Consider the following 18,923-nt stretch of genomic DNA (forward strand, 5'->3'; position numbering starts at 1 on the left):
GATCAAAGGTCATTAAGGGGTCACTTCCGATAAAAGTCTGACAAATTTGTAAAAAATATTCACAAAATCACTGTCTATACAAATTACATAGCAGAGAGTCGCCATTAGCACATATGCATTGCTACTAGCTAGGGTCTTTAGGATGCCTGCAGTTTTGGGGTCAAAGGTCATTAAGGGGTTACTTCCGGTCAAAAACCAAAATTATCAAAAAAGTTTAAACATTTTTTATCTCAAAATATAAACAGACCAGAGTAATATAATCATCATACATGAATTAGTGTTACATGATGTATGCATGGTATTTTTATTTTGGGGGTCAAAGGTCATTAAGGGGTCACTTCCTGTTTTTAGCTAAATAATTTTAAGAATTTTTATCTCGACAAATAAACAAAAAAGAATTTTTTAATTAAAATTGGAACAATTAATTTTGTCGGTGTACATGTGGGGTTTTTTCATTGAGGTCAAAGGTCATTAAGGGGTCAAAAGGTCAATCATAAATTTAAAAAAATCAAAATCCATGTATAAGTTCCGATTAAGCTGAAATTCACCAGGAATATTCCTTATGACATCCTAAGCACTATGTAATATTTTTGCGGGGTCAAAGGTAATTAAGGGATCACTTCCGGTTCTCACAGATTCGGGGTCATAACTCATTTGTCACTGCTGGCTGTGCATCTCGCGGTCGCAGGCGAACGCAATCAGATCTCGTTGCACAGCCGCCATCGGCGCTGTGCATTGTTTTTACCGCGTTCTTCTTTCTTTACAAGACGGCGCAGGCTGCGCCGTCTTGTCCTGTCTTGCTTGGGATCTTCTTCTTCTGTCAACCCTCGTGCCTATTGCGTGATTTGCCACGTTTCGCCCTAGCTCTGCTATGCTTTGAACGATTTTGATCATACTTGGTCACAAACACCACTGACCATGTCCCCACATGTTACATGACATTGAACTCCATTTGACCTTTGACCTGCTCACAATGGCTAAAATGCGATTTTTACTATAAAATGTATCTTCTTCCACAAATAACATGTGATGGTGACATGCTTAGGTCATGTGACTTGACTTTGGTCGGTGTCTATAGGGTGTTCACAGATAAGGGGTCAAAGGTCATTAAGGGGGTCATTTCCGGTCTGAAAGCTAAAAATATTAAAAAATCACTGTTTTTACAAATTACATAGCAGAGTGTTGCCATTAGCACACCTGCATTGCTACCAACCAGGGTCTTTAAGGTGTCTACAGTTTTGGGGTCAAATGTCATTAAGGTGTCGCTTCCGGTCAAAAACCAAAAATCATCAAATATTTTTATTTTTTTTTATCTCAAAACGTAGAGTGACATAAACTTCATATATGCATTAGTGTTACCCGATGTATGCACGGTATTTTTATTTTTTTGGTCAAAGGTCATTTAGACGTCATTTCCGGTTTTAAGCTAAATAACTTCAAGAATTTTTATCTCCATAATTAAGCATAATAGATTTTTTAAATTTAAACTGTAACAATGCATTTTCTCGGTGTAGATGAGGGTTTTTTTATATTGGGGTCAAAGGTCATTAAGGGGTCAAAACGTCGAATTTGCCAAATTGTTTTTTAAATTACGGAAAAGTGGCTATATCTCAGCCTATGGAAGACGGATTAAGCCCCTATATGCTACAGTGATGCACCATTAATGGTGGGGGAAGTCTATAATAGCCTCGGCCCAAATGGTCAAAGTCAAAGTTCAAAAAGTTGAAAATCCATTCTCGGGCCGTCTTGTGTGCCATGTCGCGGCATGGCTGGTGGTCTAGTTCTTTGCACAGCCGCCATCGGCGCTGTGCTTTCTTTTTACCGCGTTCTTCTTTCTTTCTTCTGTCAACATCGGAAACAGCCATCGTAGCCACATGCTTTCAGGCATGTTGACCATACTTGGTCAGTAGAACCGTTTGGTGGTGCCACAGATGTCACATGATGAACTTCCGGTCAAATGTCATCCACTTCCTGTCAATGGCCAAAACTTGGATTTTCACTAAAAATGCTACTCCTCTCACATATTACATAGAATCGTTACGTCATTTACACACATGCATCATCTATATCCAGTGTCTAAAAGTTGTTCACAGAATTGGGATCAAAGGTCATTAAGGGGTCACTTCCGGTAAAAGTCTGACAAATTTGTAAAAATATTCAAAAAATCACTGTCTTTACAAATTACATAGCAGAGAGTCGCCATTAGCACACATGCATTGCTACTAGCTAGGGTCTTTAGGATGCTTACAGTTTTGGGGTCAAAGGTCATTAAGGGGTTACTTCCGGTCAAAAACCAAAATTATCAAAAAAGTTCAAAATTTTTTTATCTCAAAATGTAAACAGACCAGAGTAATATAATCATCATGCATGAATCAGTGTTACCTGATGTATAAGTGGTATTTTTATTTTTGGGGTCAAAGGTCATTATGGGGTCACTTTCTGTTTTTAGCTAAATAAGTTTGAGAATTTTTATCTCAACAACTAAACAATGAAGAATTTATAAATTAAAATTGGAACAATACATTTTGTCAGTGTACATTAGTTTTTTTTTTCATTGAGGTCAAGGGTCATTAAGGGGTCAAAAGTTCAATCATAAATTTAAAAAAAAATCAAAATTCATGTATAAGTTCCGATTAAGCTGAAATTCACCAGGAATATTCCTTATGACATCCTAAGCACTATGTAATATTTTGCGGGGTCAAAGGTAATTAAGGGATCACTTCCGGTTCTCACAGATTCGGGGTCATAACTCATTTGTCACTGCTGGCTGTGCATACTCGCGGTCGCAGGCGAACGCAATCAGATCTCGTTCTTTGCACAGCCGCCATCGGCGCTGTGCATTGTTTTTACCGCGTTCTTCTTCTGGTTTCTTCTGTCAACATCATAACCAGCCATCGTAGCCACATGCTTTCAGGCATGATGACCATACTTGGTCAGTAGAACCGTTTGGTGGTGCCACAGATGTCACATGATCAACTTCCGGTCAAATGTCATCCACTTCCGGTCAATGGCCAAAACTTGGATTTTCACTAAAATGCTACTCCTCCCACATATTACATAGCACCGTGACGTCACTTACACACATGCATCATCTATAGCCAGTGTCTAAAAGTTGTTCACAGAATTGGGATCAAAGGTCATTAAGGGGTCACTTCCGGTAAAAGTCTGAAAAATTTGTAAAAAACATTCAAAAAATCACTGTCTTTACAAATTACATAGCAGAGAGTCGCCATTAGCACACATGCATCGCTACTAGCTAGGGTCTTTAGGATGCCTACAGTTTTGGGGTCAAAGGTCATTAAGGGGTTACTTCCGGTCAAAAACCAAAATTATCAAAAATTTAAAAAATTTTTATCTCAAAATGTAAACAGACCAGAGCAATATAACCATCATACATGAATTGGTATAACCTGATGTATGCACGGTATTTTTATTTTGGGGGTCAAAGGTCATTAAGGGTTCACTTCCTGTTTTTAGTTAAATAACTTTGAGAATTTTTATCTCAACAACTAAACATAGTAGAATTTTTTAATTAAAATCAAAACAATGCATTTTGTCGTTGTACATAAGGGTTTTTTTTCATTGAGGTCAAAGGTCATTAAAGGGGTCAAAAGGTCAATCATAAATTTAAAAAAAATCAAAATCCATTTATAAATTCCGATTAAGCTGGAATTCACCAGGAATATTCCTTATGACATCCTGAGCAGTATGTAATATTTTGCGGGGTCAAAGGTTATTAAGGGATCACTTCCGGTTATCAACAAAACCGCCTGGTGGCTGTGCTCGCGGTCGCAGGTGACCGCAACCGATCGTATATCTTGTTGCACATCCGCCATCGGCGATGTGCATTCTTTTTACCGCGTTCTTCTTGCACAGCCGCCATCGGCGCTGTGCATTCTTTTTACCGCGTTCTTCTTCGGATTCTTCTGTCAACATTATGATCAGCCATCGTAGCCACATGCTTTCAGGCATGTTGACCATACTTGGTCAGTAGAACCGTTTGGTGGTGCCACAGATGTCACATGATCAACTTCCGGTCAAATGTCATCCACTTCCGGTCAATGGCCAAAACTTGGATTTTCACTAAAAATGCTTCTCCTCCCACATATTACATAGCATCGTGACGTCACTTACACACATGCATCATCTATATCCAGTGTCTAAAAGTTATACCACAAAATTGGAATCAAAGGTCATTAAGGGGTCACTTCCGGTAAAAGTCTGAAAAATTTGTAAAAATATTCAAAAAATCACTGTCTTTACAAATTACATAGCAGAGAGTCGCCATTAGCACACATGCATTGCTACTAGGTAGGGTCTTTAGGATGCCTACAGTTTTGGGGTCAAAGGTCATTAAGGGGTTACTTCCGGTCAAAAACCAAAATTATCAAAAAGTTTAAATTTTTTATCTCAAAATGTAAACAGACCAGAGTAATATAATCATCATACATGAATCAGTGGTACCTGATGTATGCATGGTATTTTTATTTTGGGGGTTAAAGGTCATTAAGGGGTCACTTCCTGTTTTTAGCTAAATAACTTCAAGAATTTGTATCTCGACAACTAAACATGGTAGAATTCTTTAATTAAAACTGGAACAATACATTTTATCGGTGTACATAATGTTTTTTTTTTTTCATTGAGGTCAAAGGTCATTAAGGGGTCAAAAGGTCAATCATAAATTTAAAAAAATCAAAATCCATGTATAAGTTCCTGAAATTCACCAGGAATATTCCTTATGACATCCTAAGCACTATGTAATATTTTTGCGGGGTCGAAGGTAATTAAGGGATCACTTCCGGTTCTCACAGATTCATTTGTCACTGCTGGCTGTGCATCCTCGCGGTCGCAGGCGAACGCAATCAGATCTCGTTCTTCTTTCTTTCTTCTGTCAACACTATGATCAGCCATCGTAGCCACATGCTTTCAGGCATGTTGACCATACTTGGTCAGTATAACCGTTTGGTGGTGCCACAGATGTCACATGATCAACTTCCGGTCAAATGTCATCCACTTCCGGTCAATGGCCAAAACTTGGATTTTCACTAAAAATGCTTCTCCTCCCACATATTACATAGCACCGTGACGTCACTTACACACATGCATCATCTATAGCCAGTGTCTAAAAGTTATACCACAAAATTGGAATCAAAGGTTATTAAGGGGTCACTTCCGGTAAAAGTCTGAAAAATTTGTAAAAATATTCAAAAAATCACTGTCTTTACAAATTACATAGCAGAGAGTCGCCATTAGCACACATGCATCGCTATTATCTAGGGTCTTTAGGATGCCTACAGTTTTGGGGTCAAAGGTCATTAAGGGTTACTTCCGGTCAAAACCAAAATTATCAAAAAGTTTAAATTTTTTTTATCTCAAAATGTAAACAAACCAGAGTAATATACCCATCATACATGAATTAGTGTTACATGGTGTATGCATGGTATTTTTTTATTTTGGGGGTCAAAGGTCATTAAGGGTAACTTCCTGTTTTAGCTAAATAACTTCAAGAATTTTTATCTCAACAACTAAACATAGTAGAAATTTTTAATTAAAAGTGGAACAATGCATTTTGTCGTTGTATATAAGGTTTTATTTTCATTGAGGTCAAAGGTCATTAAAGGGGTCAAAAGGTCAATCATAAATTTAAAAAATCATAATCCATGTATAAGTTCCGATAAAGCTGAAAATTCACCAGGAATATTCCTTATGACATCCTAAGCACTATGTAATATTTTTGCGGGGTCAAAGGTAATTCAGGGATCACTTCCGGTTCTCACAGATTCGGAGCCATAACTCATTTGTCACTGCTGGCTGTGCATCCTCGCGGTCGCAGGCGAACGCAATCAGATCTCGTTTACATTATTGATTTTTATTTAGGGTCAAAGGTTATGAGGCGTCACTTCCGGTGTTAAACAAAATACCTTCTAAAATACCTGGCGGTTGTGCATGCTCGCGGTCGCAGGCGACCGCAACCATATCTAGTTCTTTCTTTCTTTCTTCTGTCAACATCATAATCAGCCATCGTAGCCACATGCTTTCAGGCATGTTGACCATACTTGGTCAGTAGAACTGTTTGGTGGTGCCACAGATGTCACATGATCAACTTCCGGTCAAATGTCATCCACTTCCGGTCAATGGCTAAAACTGGGATTTTCACTAAAAATGCTTCTCCTTCCACATATTACATAGCACCGTGACGTCACTTGCACACATGCATCATCTATGCCCAGTGTCTAAAAGTTGTTCACAGAATTGGGATCAAAGGTCAATAAGGGGTCACTTCCGGTCAAAAACCAAAATAACTTCAAGAATTTTTATCTCGACAACTAAACATAGTAGAATTTTTAAATTAAAATTGGAACAATGCATTTTGTCGTTGTACATAAGGGTTTTTTTCATTGAGTTCAAAGGTCATTAAGGGGGTCAAAAGGTCAATCATAAATTTAAAAAAAATCATAATCCATGTTTAAGTTCCGATTAAGCTGAAATTCACCAGGAATATTCCTTATGACATCCTAAGCACTATGTAATATTTTTGCGGGGTCAAAGGTAATTCAGGGATCACTTCCGGTTCTCACAGATTCATTTGTCACTGCTGGCTGTGCATGCTCGCGGTCGCAGGCGAACGCAATCAGATCTCGTTCTTCTTCTGTCAACATTTGCAGACCCCCCCTCTTGAAATTTACAAATTGCTCTAGCTCCGACATACTTTCATGGATTTCAACCAAACTTAGACACACTCATCACTGGCACTTGCTACAAATGTCACATGATCAATTTCCGGTCAAAGATCATCCACTTCCGGTCAATGACCAAAAACGTGATTTTCACTAAAAATGCTTCTTCTTCCACATATTACATAGCATCGTGACGTCACTTACACACATGCATCATCTATAGCCAGTGTCTAAAAGTTCCTCACAGAATCGGGATCAAAGGTCATTAAGGGTCACTTCCGGTAAAGTCTGAAAAATTTGTAAAAATATTCAAAAAATCACTGTCTTTACAAATTACATAGCAGAGAGTCGCCATTAGCACACATGCATCGCTACTAGCTAAGGTCTTTAGGATGTCTACAGTTTTGGGGTCAAAGGTCATTAAGGGGTTACTTCCGGTCAAAACCAAAATTATCAAAAATGTTTTAAAATTTTTATCTCAAAATGTAAACAGACCAGAGTAATATAACCACTATACATGAATCAGTGTTACCTGATGTATGCATGGTATTTTTATTTTGGGGGTCAAAGGTCATTAAGGGGTCACTTCCTGTTTTTAGCTAAATAACTTCAAGAATTTTTATCTCAAAAAATAAACTTGGTAGAATTTTTTAATTAAAATTGGAACAATTCATTTTGTCTGTGTACATGAGGGTTTTTTTTTAAAGGTCATTGGGGGTCAAAAGGTCAATCATACATTTAAAAAAAATCAAAATCCATGTATAAGTTCCGATTAAGCTGAAATTCACCAGGAATATTCCTTATGACATCCTAAGCACTATGTAATATTTTGCGGGGTCAAAGGTAATTAAGGGATCACTTCCGGTTCTCACAGATTCATTTGTCACTGCTGGCTGTGCATCCTCGCGGTCGCAGGCGAACGCAATCAGATCTCGTTGCACAGCCGCTATCGGCGCTGTGCATTCTTTTTTCCGCGTTCTTCTTCTTTCTTCTTTCTGTCAACATCATTAAATCAGCCATCGTAGCCACATGCTTTCAGGCATGTTGACCATACTTGGTCAGTAGAACCGTTTGGTGGTGCCACATATGTCACATGATTAACTTCCGGTCAAATGTCATCCACTTCCGGTCAATGGCCAAAACTTGGATTTTCACTAAAAATGCTACTCCTCCCACATATTACATAGCACCGTGACGTCACTTACACACATGCATTACCTATAGCCAGTGTCTAAAAGTTCCTCACAGAATTGGGATCAAAGGTCATTAAGGGGTCACTTCCGGTAAAAGTCTGACAAATTTGTAAAAATATTCAAAAAATCACTGTCTTTACAAATTACATAGCAGAGAGTCGCCATTAGCACATATGCATTGCTACTAGCTAGGGTCTTTAGGATGCCTACAGTTTTGGGGTCAAAGGTCATTAAGGGGTTACTTCCGGTCAAAAACCAAAATTATCAAAAAAGTTTAAACATTTTTTATCTCAAAATGTAAATAGACCAGAGTAATATAATCATCATACATGAATCAGTGTTACCTGATGTATGCATGGTATTTTTATTTTTGGGAGTCAAGGGTCATTAAGGGGTCATTTCCTGTTTTTAGCTAAATAACATTAAGAATTTTTATCTCGACAAATAAACAAAGTAGAATTTTTTAATTAAAATTGGAACAATACATTTTGTCGGTATACATGTGGGTTTTTTTTTCATTGAGGTCAAAGGTCATTAAGGGGGTCAAAAGGTCAATCATAAATTTAAAAAAAAAATCAAAATCCATGTAAAAGTTCCGATTAAGCTGAAATTCACCAGGAATATTCCTTATGACATCCTAAGCACTATGTAATATTTTTGCGGGGTCAAAGGTAATTAAGGGATCACTTCCGGTTCTCACAGATTCGGGGTCATAACTCATTTGTCACTGCTGGCTGTGCATCCTCGCGGTCGCAGGCGAACGCAATCAGATCTCGTTCTTCTTCTTTCTGTCAACATTTAACATAATTTGCTCTAGCTCCTTTATTATTTGACCGATTATGACCAAACTTGGGCACAAGCTCCACTACCCCAGCCTTTACATTTGACATGACCCATTTGGGGTGAAACGTCATGCATGAGTAATTTTGGCTAAAAATGTGATTTTTACCAAAAATGCTTCTTCTCCTACATATTACATGGTACAGTCATGAGATTTATACATTGACCTTGGCTATAGCCGGGGCCTATGGGGTCCTCACAGATTTGGGGTCAAAGGTCATTAAGGTGGTATTTCCGGCACATAACCAAATACCTTCAAAATGCTTCTTTTCCTACAGATTCTATGGTACAGAGATGCGACTGACACATATGCATTGACATTAGTTGGTGTCTATGGGGTCCTCACAAATTTTGAGTTCAAGGTCAAACAGGGGACAAAAATGGTTGATTACTGAAAATCACTTTACAATTCAATATTTTCTGCATATTACGTGCTGTGATCATCAGAATAATGCCAAAAGGGCTCTAGCATTATGTTCATATACGATTGTAATCAGATTTGGCTTAAACATGGAGGAGGGTCTGTTTTGGGGTCAAAAGGGTAAAATTCTAAAGTTTGTCCAATTTAGATGAAAATTAGTATATGTGATCTTGATATGATTCAAAATATATTTGAGGTCATTTCAAGGTCACCAGAGGTCAACAAAAGAAAAAAAGGGTCAAATTCTAATATTTGTCCAATTTAGATGAAAATTAGTATATGTGATCTTGATATGATTCAAAATATATTGGAGGTCATTTCAAGGTCACCAGAGGTCAACTAAAGGTCAAAAGGGGTCAAATTACAAAGTTTATTCAATTTGAATGAAAATTAGTATATGTTATGTGGATATGATGCAAAATGTGGTGAAGGTCATTTCAAGGTCATCAGATGTCATTTCAAGGTCACGGCTAGACTTCGCAGCCTTACTAAGGATGCAATATATCTAGTTCTTTCTTTCTTCTTAGTCTAGCCGAGCGGCGGCTAGACTCCTGTTTCTGGGCGATTTCTTTCTTCTTCTTCTTCTGTCAACATTTAACATAACTTGCTCTAGCTCCTTTATTATTTGACCGATTATGACCAAACTTGGGCACAAGCTCCACTACCCCAGCCTTTACATTTGACATGACCCATTTGGGGTCAAACGTCATGCATGAGTAATTTTGGGTAAAATGTGATTTTTACCAAAAATGCTTCTTCTCCTACAGATTACATGGTACAGTAATGAGATTTATACATTGACCTTGGCTATAGCCGGGGCCTATGGGGTCCTCACAGATTTGGGGTCAAAGGTCATTAAGGTGGTATTTCCAGCACATAACCAAATACCTTCAAAATGCTTCTTTTCCTACAGATTCTATGGTACAGAGATGCGACTGACACATATGCATTGACATTAGTTGGTGTCTATGGGGTCCTCACAGATTTTGAGTTCAAGGTCATACAGGGGACAAAATTGGTTGATTCCTGAAAATCACTCTAAAATTCCATATTTTCTGCATATTACGTGCTGTGATCATCAGAATAATGCCAAAAGGGCTCTAGCATTATGTTCATATACGATTGTAATCAGATTTGGCTTAAACATGGAGGAGGGGTCTGTTTTGGGGTCAAAAGGGTAAAATTCTAAAGTTTGTCCAATTTAAATGAAAATTAGTATATGTGATCTTGATATGATTCAAAATATATTGGAGGTCATTTCAAGGTCACCAGAGGTCAACGAAAGGTCAAAAGGGGTCAAATTCTAATATTTGTCCAATTTAGATGAAAATTAGTATATGTGATCTTGATATGATTCAAAATATATTGGAGGTCATTTCAAGGTCACCAGAGGTCAACTAAAGGTCAAAAGGGGTCAAATTACAAAGTTTATTCAATTTGAATGAAAATTAGTATATGTTATGTGGATATGATGCAAAATGTGGTGAAGGTCATTTCAAGGTCATCAGATGTCATTTCAAGGTCACGGCTAGACTTCGCAGCCTTACTAAGGATGCAATATATCTAGTTTCTTTCTTTCTTCTGTCAACAAATTTCAAAATGCTTCTCCTCCTACATGTTACACCCTACAATTACGTAACTTGCACATATGTATCGGCCATATCCAGTGGCCATAGGGTCTAAACAGAATTGGGGACAAAAGTCATTAAAGGGGCATTTCCGGTATTTAACCAAATACCTTCAAAATGCTTCTTCTGCCACATATTATATAGCACAATGATGTCATTTGCATATATGCATCGGCTATACCATACGCCTATAACTTGCATACAGAATTGGGGTCAAAGGTCATTAAAGGGGTAAATCTTACAATTGCATTATCTGAACATCTGTAAGGGGTATGGGGCTCAAACTCGGTGACAACAAATCTCATGACCAAGGGAACATTTTGCCAGTGTCAGGTCAAAGGTCATGCAGAGGTCAAATTTTTAAAATACATTTCCTGGATATATGTAAGGGGTACAGGGCTCAAACTAGGTGACAACAAAGTAAATGATCAGGGGAATATTTTGGAACACTTTGCAGGGGTCAGGTCAAAGGTTACCTGGGGTCAAATCTTATTTTCTGGATATCTGTAAAGGGTATGGGACTCAAACTCAGTGACAGCAAATCTCATGACCAGGGGAACATTTTGCAGGGGTCAGGTCAAGGGTCGTGCAGAGGTCAAATCTTAGAAATGTATTTTCTGGACTTCTGTAAGGGGTATGGGGCTCAAATTATGTGACAACAAACTTGATAACCAAGGGAACATTTTGCAGGGGTCAGGTCAAAGGTCATCTGGGGTCAAATCTTAAAATTGCATTTTCTGGACATCTGTAAAGAGTATGGCACTCAACTCGGTGACAACAAACCTCATGACCAGGGGAACATTTTGGAGGGGTCAGATACCTCCACAACACCAACATTCCCCAGCTAGGTTTGTGGTCTATGACCACCATTTGCCACTAGTTTCTTTTGTTTTTATATAATGTATTATGATGGAAATTATGAGGAAATATTAGAAGGTTTTCTTTTGTTTTATAATGTATTATGAGGAGTTAAAATAAGTTTCTCAAAAATTATTCGTATGCTTGATTTTGTTTTGTAAGGGTTTTAAAATCTATTTCCTTTATAAATTGTATTGTGAGGGAAGCTATGAGAATTTGAAATATTAAGCATCTCGAAAGAGTGGATTCTTAAGGTTGACTTTGTTTTATAAGGATTTCAAAATCTACTTCCTTTGTCTTATATTGTATTATGAGGCATATTATGAGGATTTGAAAAAAGCATCTTGAGAAAGTGGATTCTTATCATTTCCCTCATATAATAAAAATAACAAGAAGTAGATTTTGAACGCATTATAAAACAAATGCTAACATAAGAATAAGTTTTTTGATAGTATTGTATTTAGAGGGAAATTATGAGGTATTAATATAAACGTCACAAACAAACGTACTTTTTTGTTTAACTTTGTTTTATTAGGTTTTCAAAATCTATTTTCCTTTTTGTATTGTATTATAAGGGAATTTATGAGGAATGGAAATAATCCGCCTCCAAAAAAACAATTATGTTTGACTTTGTTAAATGAGAGTTTTAATAAACTAGTTTCTTTTGTTTTTATATAATGTATTATGAGGGAAATTATGAGGAATTAAGATAAGGTTCTCAAAAATTATTCGTATGATTGACTTTGTTTTGTAAGGGTTTCGAAACATATTTCTTTTGTTATCACTAAATCTGTTGTATTGTGGGTGAAGCTGTGAGGATTTCAAATATTAAACATCTCGAAAGAGTGAAATCTGATGTTTGACTTTGTTTAATGAGGATTTTCAACGTCTATTTCGCTTGTTATATATTGTATATGAGAGAAATATCATGATTCGAATAAGCATTTTGATAAAGTGGCTACTTATAATTTCCCTCGTAATATCTGAGAAAAAATATAATATAATACAAAACACAAGAAATATATTTTGAACATGTCATAAAACAAGGTCTATCATAAGAATAAAAATTGTATTAAGAGGGAAATTTTGAGGCATGATAGTATGAACGTCTCAAACAAACGTATTTTTTTTGTTTGACTTTGTTTTATGAGGGTTTCAAAATCCATTTCATTTGTTTAAATTGCATTTATTTTCATGAATAGTCTAGTCAGCTGTGCTGTGTTGGTGTAGTAAAATTGCCTCTATGCAATGACCACAGATTCAGGAAACCAATCGAAGATTTCCCATTGGGTTTGGTGAATCACAAATGTATTTGTATTAATTCGGTTGTTATCATGGTTATCAGTCAATGTGTTTCTCCATCACCGTTGTTCATGAACGTAATCCTTAGGCCTACCCAAAAATGCACCAATGAAGGGTCATAAACCGTCATGCAATATTAGAAATCATCCCCCGGGGAAATTATGAGCCCATGGAAGGGTACTTTGGGGGAGAGGGGGGGGGGCTAGAATTATTTGGCAAATGGAAAAAGGGGGAAGCAAATAATTGGTAGGCCTATGTCACGGGAGTGGCAAATTTTTCCATAAGACTCTATAAAAATGCTTAAGAAGAAACGTTTAAATGTTCAAAATTTCCCGGGAAAATTTCCTGCTCGCAACACTCGCATTAGACCATTTCAGGTATGCAAATTGGGTTCCCAACTGCAATTAGCATGTGCAAGGAGAGCAAATATTTTTGGTGGGGGGATTTTGATAGGCCGAGAAGGGGGGGGGGGGTCAATTGGCATGCCGTTTGGATATATTACCCCATACCGGCTCATAATTGTTGCACAACCCTTAATCAATTTGGTCTAACATCAAAAATTGTATCTGGCCTATATATGAGTAGATTAATTAATAACGTAATCTAACCAATATTTTGGTATAGGCGTATATCCAAAGAGCCATAATAATATGCCATCAATCAAAATACTACCAGATAAAACACACATGGGACATTGTCATATATCAGTCCAGATATATAATGAGAGCGTACGTTTATTAACGTTTACGACATTTGCTGTAATACACAGTGGCGTAACTATGGGGGCAGAGGGGGGAGGGCAACGTGCCCCGAGCGCTACCCTGAGGGGGCGCCAAATTCACCAATTCAGCATCGATTCTGCACCCCTCCAAGCGATGAAAGTCAAAATTTTCTCGCGCTTCGCGCGCATTTCAGCACAAAATCAATTGAAAGAACATTTTAAGACCAATATTCAACTTCTAGTAACAAAATATTTAGTGGTAGGTCTTATTTGTCCAAAATTTCGCGCGCTCAACGCGCAAATGTTTCAAGAATTTATCCGCGTGTAAGATATTCTCAGGGGGGGGGGAGGGGTGCAAATTTTGTTTCTTGCCCCGGGCGCTACCAACCCTAGTTACGATACTGGTAATACATGTACCAATGTGATAAAATGGAAATTGCGACCGCACATCCGCTGCCACCTGATGCCTTCCCGATTACTGTAATAGCACCATTACTCACTAACGTGTATGTGAATAGCAATGACATCATCGCTAAATGTTACACGCGTGTGGTGCAATTATTAAGGGATAAAATCAATCGAAAACAGTAGAATATTTTGATGAGGGCAGTCAGCGTCCCAAAAGTAGACCATAACATAATTTACCGGAGGACATAGCTCAACTAAGTTAATGCGAAAGTGGTGAATCGGCGACACCGGCGAGCAATTAGGGAATTATCACATTACGGGAATTTCCCACATCAAGGGATTCGCCCCACACATGTTGGCTAGGAAACAAAGTCATTCATCAAAGCTAAACAGAAAACAGCGTGTCACAACCATGGGGAAACTGGAAGACGATGAGTCAAAGAAGAAGAAGTTTAAACCGGCGAACAATTTGTTGTGTTTTTCAATAAAAGATGACAGATACGATCCTTATGAAGTCAAAGAAGACATATTTGATGCCAAAGACTATATATCGCAATTTCATCATCTCATCAGCGGCCTGTATCAACCTTTTGTTGTGATGAGGACTGTAAATTAATAGCCGAAGTGTATATGCGTGGAAACCAACATAGGTCTGTGGGAAAGACTAACCCCTAAATCACTAAAACAGCTGAAAGATCTTCACTTCAACTCGAAACTCGCCAAGCAAGGTAAACATAAGAAACTCATGGTAAAATCTGACATTTTTTCGCGTAAAGTACAACGCGATGAATTAGTACTGGATCAAATGCAAGAGCGGTTAAAACAGAAACAGTTGGAAAAAAGAGGAATAGAAGAAGTCATATATAGGCCACCTGCAATAAAACCTCCCATCAAAGCAGGCCTGGTCGGATCAGGACCCTGGTGTGACGTCAAACCGAATAAAGATGATTATTGTTGCATCTTTCATAACTGGATATCAAAAGGAAAATGGCGTTATGAGAGACACGAAGAGCGGAATTTCATGCGGGAAGTGCACCCTTACACTAACAAATCAAAAGCGCAGCTCGTGTGGACTTTGATACTACGCCAAGCATGCCAAGAGAGGGGAATTATTTACACCGGGCGGGATGGGCTTACGGTCCACTTTCCTACACAATGTACACAACTATGTACACAATGCACACTCTTGGCATTGAATAGCTCAGTTCCTTTAACATGAGTGCACCGGTACCGGGCCGCGGACCCGGGTTGGGTGGTGGGGTGGGGTTGGGTATGGGGGGTGACGGAATATCAAAGTGACGTAGGGGTCTATCGGTGTAGGATTTTTGTCGAACAAATAGGGTCATTCAGTGTGGGCTTCAAGAAAATGTTGGTCATTCAGTATGGGAGCGCTAAAACTCATTCACATCACGCTCTTTATCGATAACAAATGTTTTGGTTTGGCAAAAACACCCCAAGTATTAAAATTTCTCTTTTCTGTTTTAATAATATAATTAATATATCAAATGGGAAATTATGACAAATTGATATAAACACCTCAAAAAAATATTCTCATCTTTGACTTTGCTTTATAAAGGTTTAAAAATATATTTGCATTTGTTTTATATTGTATCATGAGGATGTTTTCAGCTAACTTAGATTTAAACTTGGTCCCATTTAGGAAATTTGCTTTTGTTAAAGATTAGTCAGGTTGCAAACTAAATTCCGTGGCCTTATTTTTTTTAAGACAATGTGCCACCTATCCTAACATGTTGTTTGGGTCCCAAGTAACATATTTATACATGTTTACAAAAATCCAGATGCAGCATATGGCGGCCATCTTGTTTTTCAAAATGGCGCCCATTTTGGCAATAATTTTCCAATATTTTTCAAACTGACCCTTCCCATTGTAAATTTATTGGTATAATAGCAAATGTTTTAGGCCTAGGATATTATTCATGACATATGTATGCACTAACATTGACGATTTTGATATTCAAAATGGCCACCAAAAATTGTAAAATATAACTTTAAGCAAGTAACATGTTAATTAATATACCAACACATACACAAGCTCCATACTACACTGCAAATACACTCCCAGCCACCCCCACGCACCCAACCCCACATTCAAATGCTTACCTATAATTATGAATTCACTCTTTATGATAACATTTTATTATAAAATAGTTCCTGAATTTAAGATCTGTAACTTCCTCCTTAAATGTCTTCATGTCTCCTCATCTGGATATGATAATAATAATTATGTTCCTGCTAAGTTTGATGTACCGGGGCCAGCCCATACCCATACCGTACCCCAACCCGTAATCCTAATCTTTACCCCGATCACCCCTAACTCGGTACCTAACTCATAACCCTGTAGGCCTATCCTGCTAAACGTACATAGTACTCTGATATCTATACCCCATAACATGTATCACGCACTAGTACCCAAATGTCCTTCCCTTATACCCTCCTCGGTTCGCATAACCCTGTATTCTTGGTACCCCTAACCCCATCCCTGGCCAATAGCCCTACCCATCCCTGGGATCCCTAGACCCATCCAAGGAACCTATTAACACAACACTGGGACCCATAATCCACTGCCCAGTGGCCCATAACCTGATATGTTCCGACTAAGTTTGATGTACTTGGACCAGCCCATAACCACATCCTTGGCACCCTAACCATATCCTTAGTACCCTAAGTATCTTACTCCAGCACCCTTACACAGTCCTCAGTACCCCTAACGCCATCCCTGGGACTCCTAACGCCAAGCCTGGAAACTCGGAACTCCATCCCCAGTACCCCTAACCATATCTCCGGGACACCTAACACCAACTATGGGACCTTTAACTCCATTCCTAGAACCTCTAACTCAGTCCCCGAGACCCATGACCCGTCCCTAGGACCCTAATCCCATCTTTGGTATATACCTGTAACCCCACATCCGGTACCCAGGCCTTACCCAATGCCCGGTACCCTTAACCCCTATTTTGCATTAAGAGTATATCGTATATTTTGGTTAATGTTGATGAATTTGGTTGTTATTTGTATCTTATTTTATGTTATTGTTAATTATTTCATTATGGTTGATGCGCACAAAACATCATGATAAACAGTATCTTCATTTTATGTTTGTATATAATTATGTGTGTGTGTGTGTGGGGGGTGGGGGTGGGGGGGGTGAGTGTATAAGGTGTGAGTTTTTACGTGAGGGGTGAAGTAGTGTGGGATGTGTATGTTTGTGCGGTAGTGGAGATATGAGGACGATAATGTTGTGTGGGGAGTAATGCAGTGATGGCTATTTGAGGGTTATAGGAGAATATGAGTTCAATATGAGTTTGATTTTGATTCGGATTTGTGCAATATATTTGATTATAATTTTGTGCCATGTTGAGTTACCAATATTAGTAGTACTTTGTAATGATTTGTTCTTAACATTGTATTAGTTTAAGTACTTGTAAATTGGTATACTCTATTTAAATTGTGATTTATATGTTTATGCTTTATTATAATACTCATGTATCTGTATGTTTTTTAATGTTATGCAGGGCCCCGTGTAAGAACAGCATTTTAGCTGATCGGGCCACCCTGGGTAAATATGATGCAATAAATAAATAAATAAATAAATAAATAAATAACCCCTTTCCTGTACCCATTACCGCACGGCTGTTTGATGTATATAGAATTGGCTTCATTATTAACTAAATACAAACTATAGATGGCGCTATTTATCCTACATCATATTTCTTTATTTGCAAGGGTTAGGTGATAAATACCGCCATTAAAACAGCTGGAATAGGTGAAACAAGCAATAAGGAAATGTTATAAACATATTTTATCAAACAATAAAAGGAATTATTTGTATTAAAAGCTTGAAAGGGTAATTTCCAGTAACTAAATAGCGCCACCAATTTTGGCATTAATACATACATTTTATATCCGAAAAAGCTTTAAAAAATACTATTAAAGTGAATAATTTTGTAAAAGAGGGGAAATTAAAGTTGAGAACGACTTAAAAGCATCTTTATACATAAGCAAGACATCACTTTTAGCTGTTTAAGCCTATTTGGTTATACATGATGTTTTGTTTGAAAAACTAATAAATGATCCCATCAAACAACCGTGACCGCCATCTAACACCAACTTTGGGATTTTTAAACTCCGTTCCTGGAACCTGGAACTTTCGCAAGACCCATAACCCGTCCCTGGGCCCTAATCCTACCATTTGGAACATTCAACCCCACAACTTGTTTACCATTAACCAATGCCCGACACCCCTTACTCTGTTCCTGGTGCCCATTACCCCAACCCTGGGACCCCTAACTATATCCCCATTACCCCTTACCCTATTCCCTGGGAACTCTATCACTTTTAACTCTATTCCTGGAACCCGTAACTCCGTCCCCGATACCCATGAGTGACCAATCCCTGGGACCCTAATCCCATTTTTGGTACCTGTAACCCCACATCTGGTTCCCTATATCCAATGCCTTGTACCCCTTACCCCGTTCCTGGTACTCATATCCCTAACCCTGAGCTTCCACACTCATTTCCCTATGCCCTGGGACCTCTAACACCAACTATGTGGCCTTTAACTCATTTCATGGAACACCAAACTCCGTCCCTGAGACCCATGCAAAATCCCTGGGACCCTAATCCCATCTTCGGAACCTGTTAGCCCACATCCGGCTCACCTTACCCAATGTTCAATTGTTCAGTACCCCTTATCCAGTTCCTGGTACCAATTACCCCAACCCTGGGACCCCTAACTCAATCACAGTAACCCATATCCTATCCCTAGGACCTCAAACACGACCATGTGACCTCTAACCCCATTCCTGGAACCCATGACCGGTCTTCCCTGGAGTGAAACCCATAGCCCCTTCGCCG

The 18,923-nt window shown here is 38.3% G+C and overlaps 1 protein-coding gene across 1 annotated transcript in view; it reads right to left on the minus strand.

The window, feature by feature from the left end:
- Positions 1-18,923, minus strand: part of LOC140157756 (snake venom 5'-nucleotidase-like) — a 122,775-nt gene that overhangs the window by 54,007 nt on the left and 49,845 nt on the right. The gene's annotated exons all lie outside the window — the stretch shown is intronic.

The sequence above is a fragment of the Amphiura filiformis genome, chromosome 7 (genome assembly GCF_039555335.1).
Source record: "Amphiura filiformis chromosome 7, Afil_fr2py, whole genome shotgun sequence".
NCBI classification, from domain to species: Eukaryota; Metazoa; Echinodermata; class Ophiuroidea; order Amphilepidida; family Amphiuridae; genus Amphiura; species Amphiura filiformis.